General features: G+C 41.8%; 1 pseudogene; it reads left to right on the plus strand.

Moving 5' to 3' along the window:
* The first annotated feature begins 287 nt into the window (after nt 1-287).
* On the plus strand, nt 288-1,852 carry LOC127191575 (phagosome assembly factor 1-like; annotated as a pseudogene).
* The last annotated feature ends 8,690 nt before the right edge of the window (nt 1,853-10,542 follow it).

Raw genomic sequence — 10,542 nt, forward strand, 5'->3', positions numbered from 1 at the left:
TTTTCCTCGTCAGTTGTGCTTTTCTGGAAAAACCCTTACCAACATGTTCAGAGGTTTATCTCCTAAGTGATTGTGAATCCACTCAGGTCAGTAATGAACATCACCCATGCCTTTGTATATATATTGATGGAAATGTGTACATAGGATGTAAGGATAGGTTGCTTCTTCAGCTGTTCCTGCCAGGGAGGTGAAGGGAGGAGAACAGTGTTGTGTTGTGGTGTTCCTCCTGCCATCACTGCCCTGAATGGAGTGGAGAGCTGGAGGTCTGCAGGCTGGTGAGTCAACAGATGCATGGTGTCCTCAGGCTGGGTCCTGTCTGTGCTACTGCAGGGAGGCCACCTGGTCCAGTGAACCAAACCAGTGCTGGGCCTGGAGGACTGCCCCTGGCTCAAGCGGCAGCCATTCTTCAGAAGCAATGTCGCATCATCAAGAACATCCAGGTTCCCTGCAGTGAGCAGTCTCCTCTAAGCCATGCCCTCATGCCTGCCCTGACTCAGGACAGGATCAAACTACTGTTTGATGCTTTCAATAAGAGACTTAAGGTGATTGAAGTTTATGACTTGACAAAAGTACAGTTAAAATATTGTGCACGATCAGAATATTCTCCACAGTTGAGTGGAGAGTGGGATATGACTTTCTCACGTACTCTGGTGCCTCACATTTGACCATGTCCCCTGGAGAAGGAGACCTGGAGGCACTCAGAGGAAGGACAGCAGGTAGCCAAGAAGAGACTTGATACCCTATGAGCATATACAGGGGGAGGTAATCCCCCTCAGGAACAGTCATAGGGGAGGGGAATAATGGGAAAATGGGAGGGAGGGAAGAATGGGAGGATACAAGGGATGGGATAACCATTGAGATGTAACAAGAATAAATTAATAAAAAATAAATAAAAAAAATATTGTGGAGTGCATTTTAACTCTCAGGCCATAGCTCCTACCATTTAGCAAGCTGATCAGTCTTTTGGTGCAATCCATCCTAGAGTGAACTCCTCTGCTGAGCAGCTCTTTGACCTCAACCTCGTAGGACTGCCTTTCTCTTTTCAGTTAGGCTCATGGACAGAGGTTCTGAAGTATGAGCCCAGTTTTGCCCATGATCTAGCTTCTCTTCAGATAACCCATGGAGCAATTGTGAAACAAATATACATCTACAGTAGAAACAGCCTCTAGGATACCAAGGCTTCTGTGATGCTCCTAAGCTGTTTCCTGGGGAATGTATATGCTGAAAGTGATGTTCTTCGAGATGGAACTGGACCCTCAGGGTTGCAACTTCACTTGATCGTTGAGAGTTTTGGATCTGGAGTGTTAGCAGATGCCAAAATGTGAGTGTTTGAGTATGCAGTGTATTACGGTGATTCTTGCCAAGAATCATCTTCTTAGCATGCTTGCCTCTCCACACAAGGCCTTCTATAAATCTGAAGACAAGATGAAAATTCACACTCATTCCTCTCATAAGCAAGTTCCATCCAAGTGCAATGACTACTTTTTTTTTTTTTTATAACTATTTCACTCTTGGAATGGACATCCTTTTGATGCAAATGCATACAAAGTAAAGTAGTTTGTCCTGCACACCAACTATCCTGAGCATTACAACTTTAACATTTACCACCACTGTGAGTTCAAGATCCCACTAGATGGAAAGAAATTAGGATAGCATCCAGGACCTTTTGGGCCATCCTGTGGAGAAGACTCTTGTCGTGCACAGGTCCTCATCACCAAACAACACCAACTTGTTTGGCTCCACATCCTGCTTTTATCTTCAGCGGATGATCTTTGAGGTCATGCAAACAATCACATTGCCTCAGTGACCCAGTATGCCTGGTGCTCACCTGAGAACAGCAGAGCTATCCTAAGGACATCACTACCCATCGGTTTCACCCAGCCCCCTCATCCATGGGACTCTGCCTCACATCCTGCTCAATGGGTCTCTGTGCCACGCTGTGTGTTTTCTTGGGCACCTTGGTGGTGTTGAAGGGCTCTGGGATTCCAAAGGGTTCAGAAGTGGGATTTGGGCTGAGTCTCCATCTTGGGACAGAGGATCCAGATACCCCTCTGTCCTAAGCCTGCTGTTGCCAGAAGAGAACAGTGTGCTAAGAGAAGCACAAACTTTGAACCTTGATATCAGGGCCTCTCAACTAACATGTCGTGAAGGACATATCAACCTCAGTCCTGTCCACACAGGGAAGATGGGGCTCTTTATCTAGCCAAGGAAACATAACTAAGATGAGAACAGGCGCCTGCTTTTGGCCCAGTGTTGCTATGTGGCAGAGCAGGTAGCATTTTTCTATACTACTTGGTTGCAATATTTGCACTAGGTCCACTTTAGTTACTCGATGAGCTGGCTGTGGCTGCTGTGGCCCACATGGCCTTTTGTTTCTTGTGTGTGTAAATGTTCCCTGCCATGCCCAGGTGGGACACCCAAGTCATTGAAATATAGTTTTCTACCAGGTATCTACCCAGGCCTGATTCCCACTGCTGATCTGGGAGCCAGCCTTCAAGATCACCTGTGTATCTTGGTCCAACCTGGCTGACAGGGCTGCATGTCTCCATCTTGTTTGCCTCTTTTATTTAATGCCAAAGTGTTAGGCAAAGAGACCTTCCTCCTTTTGTTACATTACAGCATTCTGTTATGCTCTGTGGGCCAGCTCCCTGCCCGAGTTCTGGGCACTGGCCTGGTCACTTGGATTAAAGGCCTAGGGGCTCAAGGAACACTGGGCTGCTTTGTTTCTTACATGGGTCTTGCTAATGGAGAGTAGCATATATATGCCTTAAAATAGTAATCATTTTGAAAAAAATTGAGAAGAGAAATGTATAATTTTATCCCACTTTTAATATTTTGGTCTAGAAACTTGTGATACATAGATGAAAATTTTGTGAGTTTTTCAAATATGTGTACACATTTTTGTAAATAATGGCCTTTGTAATTAACTCATGTACAGCTCATCTTGGATAGTTCATGATGAATGTGCAGGGGATCTGCCCCAGCTGTCTGTATGGCTCCTTGGCCTATAGCCAGGCCTGTGTGACACTCTCATGACTGACTGACAGTTCTCTTGCCATTTGGCCCGTGGTCTGGCCAGAGACCCTGCACATGTCTCTGTCAGGGTAGCCATGACTGTTTCCATCCTCTTGAACAGAGGAAACTTCCTTATTTCTTTTCCAATAAAGTACCTATGCTTGCAGTGACAGCTTGCCATGTGATGCTACTGTTGTGTTTTATGAACAACAAGAAGAAGAAAGAAAGAAAGAAAGAAAAAGAAGAAGAATAAGAATAAGAAAAAGAAGAAAGTATAATAGAGTAGTATTAATGACAATGGATGTGAATTCTATGAAGCTCTATTCTTACTGTTGGCAATCCATGCATGTATATTTAATATTTCAGCTCATTTAACCTTTGAAATATAAAAGTTAATAATCACAATAGACATAGAAGTCTCAAACTTTACCCCCACTTTCTTCTGTTGTATTCTGTAAAAGTGACAAAAGTGGCTGTTGAGTTCTGTCTTGATCCTTCCAGTGTGGGAAACTTTCATTCACAAAGCAACCCACATACTTGCTGAGCAGCTCTGTATGACAGAAAGCTCTTCTTCTACATGCTGGCACTTTCCTTTCCTTAGTCTGCATCCGTCAGCCCTTTATAATGATTGATAGGAATAACTTAGAGACTGACATAAAATGGAGCTTAACATTGGGAAATGACTGACATTGTCCAGTGGGTCCTATATTGGACTAAATATTATGCTATTCAGATCCACTCCAGTGCACAAGAACTGTTGTTCATAAAATACTATAATGCAATGAAGGGAGGGCTTGGGGCATATGACAGACACTCAGAGTATGTGGCCAGTGAGTCTTGATAGCTATTTCAGGCTGGTTATATTGCCAAGTTTTGGATGTATTTGAGGTATCAAGAGGATATTTAGAATAGTGGCAAATAAGACCTTTATTATAAAGCTTATTTATGTCATGGGCAGACATACAGAGAGGCCACAGCATTGCAGAGTCTCTGAAGAGACTTGGAACCCATGTGTCAGAATAGAAGCCTATTATGGATGTCCGATGGTGGCTGGGGTTTCACAACAAAGCCAACAACTAGATTCTAATTCCTTGGCAGAAATTCCCAATAGAGCCAATAACTACTTTATTTTTATTTCTATTTTTAAAAAACTTCTAACTTTATTTATTTAGTTGTTCACTTTACATTCCCATTGTAGTCCACATCCTCCTCCTCTCCTGGTCCCACCCCTTCCTCTCTCTTCCCTACTCCCCTACCCCTCAGGAAAGCCGCACCACCACCTCTAACCCAACCCAGCACTTCGAGTCAAATCAGGACTGAGTATATCTCCTTCCACAGTGGTCTGTTAGGGCAACCCCTCCAGGAGGAAGTGATAGAAAAGCATGCAACAGAGTCCATGTTCCTCTTACTAGGGGACCCACAAGAAGATCAAGTTGCCCATCAGGTATATATGTTTAAGGGGCCTGTGTCTAGTCCATGCCTGGCCCTTGGTTGGTGCTTCGTTCCCTCTGGGCCCAGGTTAGTTGGCTTTGTTGGTCTTCTTGTGAAGCTCCTGTCTCCTCTGGGTCCTGCCATCTTTCCCACAACTCTTCCACAAGGCTCCATGTGCTCCACCCAATCTTTGGCTGTGAGTCTCAGTCAGCCTCTGTTTCAATCCTTGATTGGGTGAAGCCTCTCAGCAGACAGCTATGCTAGGCTCCTGTCTATAAGCGTAGCAGAGTGTTGGTAGTGTCAGGGGTTAGCTCTCTCCAATGGGGTGGGTCTCAAGTTGGGCCAGATTTTGGTTGGACATTCCCTCCATCTCTGCTCTGTCTTTATCCCTGCATGTCTTGTAGGCAGGGTAAATTTTAGGTCAAAGTTTTTGTAGGTGGGTTGGTGTTCCATCTCCCTCCACTAGGAGTCCTGTCTAGTTAGAGGGTGGCCTTTTTAATTTCCATGATAGCTGCTACTAGGGGTCTCAGAGTCACCCCCATATCCTCCCTGGAGCCTATCCTGTTGTAAGTCATTAGCTTGTCTCAGAAATGCCCCTGCCCACACTTTCTCTTCTCTCTGTAAGCCCTCTTCCCCTCTCCCCACATCTCCTCCTCGCCCTTGTTTCCCTCCACACTTCCACTACTGTGTGTGTGTGTGTGTGTGTGTGTGTATACATATATTAGCCACTTTCATGTTAACTCATATCCCAGGTGGGAAATCTGGCACCAGAAATGTCTGTTAGCTAGGGCCTCATAGACAATGCTTCATTTGAGTGCCTGTCACACTGTCACACTGTGAAAGATTACTGGAAGAACAACAGCTGGATTCTAACAAATTGTATACATGTCAGAGTCTTGTAGGAAAGATACAGGAAAGGAAAGTTCATCTTGCAAGGAGCTTATATTGTAGCAGAGGTACATAAAGGTTAGAGTGAAGCAGGTCCTCTCACTGCTCATATGTGCTATGGAGAAAGTAAAATAGAGAATGCAATAAACAGAAGGGAGTGTGAGCCACAAGGGTGAAGTCAAGCCTCTGTAACCCACTGGTCTGGCAGAAGTGAATACATTATAAAAACATGCATGTGCTCCCCTCCCTGTCTGTTAGACTATTAGAAGAATGGGTCCCAGAGGGTCCTAGAGACCTACAAGAAGAACATTATGATGAGTGGTTCTGGGCCCAGGGGTACTGCTCAAATTATGGCACCAGCCAAGAACAATATAGACAGTAAACTTCGAACCCCTACCTAGATCTAGCCAATGGACAGGACATTCTCCACTGTTGAGTGGAGAGTGGGGTCTAACTTTCGTGGGAACTCTGGTGCCCCATTTTTAATCACATCCCCTGAATGGGGAGGCCTGGTGGCACTCAGAGGAAGGATAGCAGGCTACCAAGAAAAGACTTGATACACTATGAACATATACAGGGGGAGGAGGTCCCTCTCAGTCACAGTCATAGGGGAGGGGAGTAAGGGGAAAATGGGAGGGAGGGAGGAATGGGAGGATACAAGGGATGGGATAACAATTGAGATGTAATATGAATAAATTAATAAAATATTTAAAGAAAGAAGAAGAATGGATCCCAATGAGTTAGAATTTTCCAGGCAATCTTTCACTGGAAGAAGAAATGGCTGAAGCTGCCATGGGACTCAAGAGGAAAAATTTGTCAGAGAATGAACTTGTCTTCTGGAGAAGGGTATATGGCCTTGCTGGAGAGACTCTGAACTGACACAGTGATAGGCAGGGTACTTAGTGCTTCTTGGATAGACTGCTTTAGTTAGGCATAGCTCTTGCTTTCTAGTTTTACTCCACATTCATGCCAGGACCCCAGAGATCAATCTAGGGGCAGGGTCACTGGATCTCTTCTTTGTCCCTAACTCCTATGTGGTTATGTTGAATAAATCTGCTTTTCTCCTTTTCTTATAGGATTGGGGTGGATGAACCTAACTATTTGGGGTACAGGCTAGGGACTATTTGCTAGTATTCTGAGGCTATGAATCTGTGCTTCCAATACAAATAACAGAAGTGTGTAAAATACTCAAAAACAGGAATTGGGTCAGTGGTTTCATGGGGCAGACAGCAAAACACAGTGAAGGAAGATGAAATGAGAATGGTGTGCAGATGGCGATCAGATTTTGGGACACTTCTACATCAACTGGCTACACAATTTATGAGTCCCAGTGTGAAATGAAAGTGAACATGTTCTTTCACAGGCCCTAGTCTAACAGTATGATTGTGTGTGTGTGTGTGTGTGTGTGTGTGTGTGTGTGTGTGTGTGTGTGTGAATAGAAACATCTGCTTTATAGAATTCTAGAAAGGACAAGTCAATACTGGGGAAAACGGGGCGGGAGTACACTTTGAACCTGTGTGTGTGTGGCAAGGTAAGCCCTTTTCCTGGGTGCATTCACTTGACTCTTGGTTTAGTGAAAACAAGTGTTATTTCACTTGATTTGGCCCCTCATTAAAGGTTAAGTGAGATGATAGCTTTCTCCATTATCTCTCTGATGGGATACAAACATCGCCCTTAGCTGTTAGCCCTCCACATGTTTGGTGATACTAAAGACAAAAGAATAAGAAATTTCATTATTTTCTAATCATGTAATTTTTACTTGTTATTAGGGAGTATTGACAATAAAAAATCATAAAATTATTGAAAAACCTATAAATATTTGTAGAATGCTAACGGACCATATTCAGATGTTAATATGACCTTTGAAACATCTTATCTGGCATTTCAAGAGCTCCATACTGCATGGCTTATTTGGAATAGTATGTGGGAGGAAAACCACAGAAAGTCATTTTGTGTTTGGAAAAGAAAGAAAAACACGCTAATTGTACAGAACAGGAAAGGCTCTTTGAAAGATGTCCTTCACTTGCCTTTGTTTGAGGCTAATTATGTGCTTTAAAGGTACTTCCCACAGGAATGTTTTTTGATTCATGGGTTATTTTTGTATGTATATATTGCCCCTCCAGATATTTGCCATATTGCTAAGGAAATAGTCAACCAAAGGCAGCATTTCTTTGCATGCCAAGGCTCGTTTAATTCCTAGGAACAGAATAACAATAAGACAGACTTGAAAAAAGAGGAAAAAATTTCATTCTTACATAAATTCTTATATAAATTTTCATCTCCTATTTCTCCTTTTTATTTAAGATTATTTATACCATGGTATTCTCATGTATGACATCTGGCAGGAGGCTAGCGAGAGTGTGAAGCTGCAGCATGCAACACTGTCTCTGTCCCTTGTGCATCATTTTTCTTCTTTGTGAGAGGAGAAGAGTTAACGATTATAGCCCTGGTTTTATTTCAGAAATCAAAGATAGCTTTCCTGTAAAAGTAGACATGTATTATCTGATACTTTGAAGATTGTTTCCTGTTTTACCTGGTTCTTCACCTAAGGCCATTGCCTCCTCTTTTTCATCCTAACATGTGACCTCCAGCTACACATCACCCAAACTTCCATGAAAAGGTCAGGTTAAGGTTCCCTGTGATATTGTTAAAAATCCCCCAGTGCTTCATTCCCTTTACTGAGGTCATAGGGCCTTTATTATATTTGAGTAGATAAGACTATGCTTTTCCTTTCAGAAGAATGGTAGGATGTCATTGCACCAGGTGTCAAAGACTGTTAGGGTTAGTGTCACATGTCACCTGCTACAGAAAAAGCAATTCTCTAAGGACAAAAGAACAAGACATATATCTTCTCCCAAAGAAAAGAAGAAATAAAGGGCATTTGATACTGTTTCATGGAAATAGAAGAACTCATAAGTAATACATAAAGAAGCTGTGGACCTCTTGAACCATAGTCACGAGAATCACTTCTAAAAATCACTTTTGTGAGATAACTGAGAGGTATGTTCAGCGCCACACTAATCTCCATGCTGTCTCCAATGGTGGCAGAAATGCTTTGTGGCCTATATTCATTAATCATGTTTACCCCGTTGCTTTCAGATTTGATTGTGTGTCCAAGATGAAAGTGGATCATCAGCCAGAATGTGAAACAGAGATAAGAGTCAAAAGAATAAAGTTAGAAATCGGACCTATTTGTATTTTCTAAAATACTCTGATTACAGAACTGTTGAATATGAAAATATGTGATTGCCATGACGAATCAAACACTTTGTTGTACTTTTCTTATTTTAAATAAATTTAAATACAATATTTTGAACAGCCAGAGAGTCTGGTTTGCTGAACTTTGACCACAGTAAGGATTTAAGCATGCTGCTATTTGTACAGCTTCCATCTCATTTCAATTTGTCTTATAACAACTGTTTATAATAAATATTGTGTCACAGTCCCTAAAACCTAAAGCAAACGAGGAAAGTCTAGAAAGTGAGCTAATTTCAATGGAAAGAGAAGACACAATATTTATATTTGCTTTACTCGGTGTAGGAAAACATTTATTTTCCTTATCCTTCCAGGTTACAGTCCATCCCTTAGGGAAACCAGCGAAAGAATCAAGTAGGAACCAAAGCAGAAATTGTGGAGAAGTGCTCTGTTCTGATTTTCTGTAAACTAGCTTACTTATATAGCAACTTAGAATCACCAGCCTAGGGATGGTGCTACTACGGTGGGCTAGGCTTTCTTACATCAATTAGCAGTCATAGCAATGCCTCACAGACATTCCCACAAGCTAAATTATTGGAGGCATTTTCTTCAGTTGAGGTTCCTACTTCCTAGATGACTATAGATGGTATCAAGTTGACAATAAAAACCTAGCCAGGACACACACAATTAAGACTATTATCAGGGAAAGGGAACAGGTTTAAATTATTTTATATCTTGGGCTCCACAATATGATAAACATGAATCTCAGCCTCTGGAAAGTTCATCCTCAACCGAGTCATAACCCCAACCTCCTTAAAGTTTAAGTTGCATCCACCTAACTTTGCAATTATTGAGTACTGAGGACATAATAGGAACTCTCTTGTCTCTAGTCTACAAAAATCTATATTGATAATGTACTTCATAAATCACTTAACATTTAATGGAAAAGATGGTCAGAACTTTTTATGGTGAATAACAGAAATCGATTTAAACTACCTTAAAAATGAAGAGACAATTCATTATGAAGACTAGGAGAATAGTCTAACCACATGAGCAAGATGGATCTAATGCTTGAGCAATCTCTTCAAATCTCTGTGTTAGTCTTTTTTCTCTGTTAATTTTCCTCCTTGGTCTACTTTTAAGTAGAAAATATAATTCTTAGCTGAATAGGATGGCATACACCTGTGAGCCTACACTTGGTGGGCTGAGAGAAGACTGTGGTTGGAGGACAGCCTGAATTATATAGTAAGACTCTGTCTCAAAACAAATAGAAGGCAACTCAACTAGCTCTTAACTCATGTATGGGCCATAAGGCTGTAATTTCAGGAAATCTATAGTGTCTTTCCCTGACAATTCTAGCCAAGGAAAACCCAATAAGGACATTAATTGTGCTGGAGTTCTGTGACATCTCCACAGAAGGCCTAAGCATTGCTTGGATATTGTGAGTGTAAGCATCTACACCTAACTGGACTTTGCAGACTAGATTTTTCATAGTATTGAAGAAGAAAAATTAGCATACTGTGGTGAAGAATATAACAGGAATGTTTCTAATTTTTGAAAAAAAAAAATTCCCTGCTCCTGATGGCCGAAAATTTGTGAACATCAACACATGGCGTGCATAAGCACACATAGTGCATACTTCACCAATTCTGTTTTTTTCTCATCTAAGAAACATACTGTACAGTGATGGTTACCTTTGTATCACCTTGCCTGGGCTGAGAGATGCCCAGATGACTGGAAAGACATCATTTCTGTGTATGCCTGTGAGGGCATTTCAAGAACAGATTAGATTTGAAGCTGATTAACTATGCAAACCAACAATCTTTTCCAGTGTGAATGAGACTCATCTCATTGGTTGAAGGCCTGCATAGAACACAACAGTTGAGTTAGGGTGGTTTGGTTCTCTGTGCTTGAACTGGGATATATACATATTTTTTTTCTTCTTCTCTGATGTTAATGCTTCTGCCCCTTGGGCCTTCAGATGGGTTCAAGAACTGAATCATCAACTCATCT

The sequence above is a fragment of the Acomys russatus genome, chromosome 1 (genome assembly GCF_903995435.1).
Source record: "Acomys russatus chromosome 1, mAcoRus1.1, whole genome shotgun sequence".
Classification (NCBI taxonomy): Eukaryota; Metazoa; Chordata; class Mammalia; order Rodentia; family Muridae; genus Acomys; species Acomys russatus.